This window comes from Arachis ipaensis, chromosome B7 (genome assembly GCF_059453495.1).
Source record: "Arachis ipaensis isolate K30076 ecotype BB chromosome B7, ASM5945349v1, whole genome shotgun sequence".
Classification (NCBI taxonomy): domain Eukaryota; kingdom Viridiplantae; phylum Streptophyta; class Magnoliopsida; order Fabales; family Fabaceae; genus Arachis; species Arachis ipaensis.
In genome coordinates, this window is record NC_142442.1 from 55,665,001 (window position 1) to 55,667,500 (window position 2,500).

Here is a 2,500-nt window from a genome sequence, read left to right on the forward strand (position 1 = left end):
AAAAAAATCGGCACGGTGTAAATTCACCAAATTTGGAGGATGGAAAGATCTTATTTTTCTAGAGGTTGTTGCAAAAAACGGCGTCAAAATTCGACCTCTAGAGCACTTTCCTTTAGTATGTCTCCTCACGGAAAAGGACGTCTACCCGTGGCACTTTGGTAATGGCTCGGCAGCCTATTATAGGGGGGAGGGGTGTCGTGCTGCTGAAACTCGAGTTGCCCAAAGGCTTGCTGGGCGCAATGCCAGCAAGATGCACGTTGCCTTGCCATCCCCTAGGCACACTAGCAAGCACGTTGTGGTTGTGGTGTGCCGCCGGGGTCCCCCGCCCCCCACGGAGGCACCCGCCGTTGCAACGATGGCTCGGAGCGTTGCAACGGAGGAGCCAAATTTTCATATCTCAGAATTGGCTCGTGCATTTTTCGTGAAATTTTGAGGGAACCTTGGTAATATTATGTGAAGGCTGCACAAAAAAATCCAGGTCAAAAATCGCAGGTTTGCTCCGTTTTTCATTTTTTTTGAATTTCCGGCATTCCGGGCGGTAAAAAAATCGTCAAAAAAAATCGGCACGGTGTAAATTCACCAAATTTGGAGGATGGAAAGTTCTTATTTTTCTAGAGGTTGTTGCAAAAAACGGCGTCAAAATTCGACCTCTAGAGCACTTTCCTTTAGTATGTCTCCTCACGGAAAAGGACGTCTACCCGTGGCACTTTGGTAATGGCTCGGCAGCCTATTATAGGGGGGAGGGGTGTCGTGATGCTGAAACTCGAGTTGCCCAAAGGCTTGCTGGGCGCAATGCCAGCAAGATGCACGTTGCCTTGCCATCCCCTAGGCACACTAGCAAGCACGTTGTGGTTGTGGTGTGCCGCCGGGCTCCCCCGCCCCCCACGGAGGCACCCGCCGTTGCAACGATGGCTCGGAGCGTTGCAACGGAGGAGCCAAATTTTCATATCTCAGAATTGGCTCGTGCATTTTTCGTGAAATTTTGAGGGAACCTTGGTAATATTATGTGAAGGCTGCACAAAAAAATCCAGGTCAAAAATCGCAGGTTTGCTCCGTTTTTCATTTTTTTTGAATTTCCGGCATTCCGGGCGGTAAAAAAATCGTCAAAAAAAATCGGCACGGTGTAAATTCACCAAATTTGGAGGATGGAAAGTTCTTATTTTTCTAGAGGTTGTTGCAAAAAACGGCGTCAAAATTCGACCTCTAGAGCACTTTCCTTTAGTATGTCTCCTCACGGAAAAGGACGTCTACCCGTGGCACTTTGGTAATGGCTCGGCAGCCTATTATAGGGGGGAGGGGAGTCGTGATGCTGAAACTCGAGTTGCCCAAAGGCTTGCTGGGCGCAATGCCAGCCAGATGCACGTTGCCTTGCCATCCCCTAGGCACACTAGCAAGCACGTTGTGGTTGTGGTGTGCCGCCGGGCTCCCCCGCCCCCCACGGAGGCACCCGCCGTTGCAACGATGGCTCGGAGCGTTGCAACGGAGGAGCCAAATTTTCATATCTCAGAATTGGCTCGTGCATTTTTCGTGAAATTTTGAGGGAACCTTGGTAATATTATGTGAAGGCTGCACAAAAAAATCCAGGTCAAAAATCGCAGGTTTGCTCCGTTTTTCATTTTTTTTGAATTTCCGGCATTCCGGGCGGTAAAAAAATCGTCAAAAAAAATCGGCACGGTGTAAATTCACCAAATTTGGAGGATGGAAAGATCTTATTTTTCTAGAGGTTGTTGCAAAAAACGGCGTCAAAATTCGACCTCTAGAGCACTTTCCTTTAGTATGTCTCCTCACGGAAAAGGACGTCTACCCGTGGCACTTTGGTAATGGCTCGGCAGCCTATTATAGGGGGGAGGGGTGTCGTGCTGCTGAAACTCGAGTTGCCCAAGGGCTTGCTGGGCGCAATGCCAGCAAGATGCACGTTGCCTTGCCATCCCCTAGGCACACTAGCAAGCACGTTGTGGTTGTGGTGTGCCGCCGGGGTCCCCCGCCCCGGGTCCAAGGTCGAGCACGTGCGTCTGGCTGCTGCGAACCCCGATCACCGAAGGACCAACAAGAAGGGAAACACGTCCGTGCACGGCCCACCTAGGCACCACCTAGGGAGCATGGCGTGGTGGAGTTGTGCCTTGGGCACACGCTCGGGGCAACACCTTGTGCTCGGCCCAGGACTAGGGGGATCATCCCAAGTCCGAGCACGACGTGGGATCGGCGGGCGGCCTGTGCGCCCCCGCGAGGGGCAACGCGGCTTGCGCAGCCCGACGCTTGGCCAGGCCTAGTGTGGCGCACGACGCGGATGATGGATATGCGTGCGGCAGCGGGTGTCGTGGGCAGGGGGCAACGCGACGTGCTCGTCCCAGCACTTTGAGGGGTCACGTTGCGGAAGACGGTTACCTGTTCGTGTCCACTCCCGAGGGGCAACGTGTCGTGCTCGCCCTACGTCTAGGGTCGACGTACGACGGTGCCCGATGCGGTGTGGGTTGGGCGTGTTGCTTAAGACGGTGCGGCT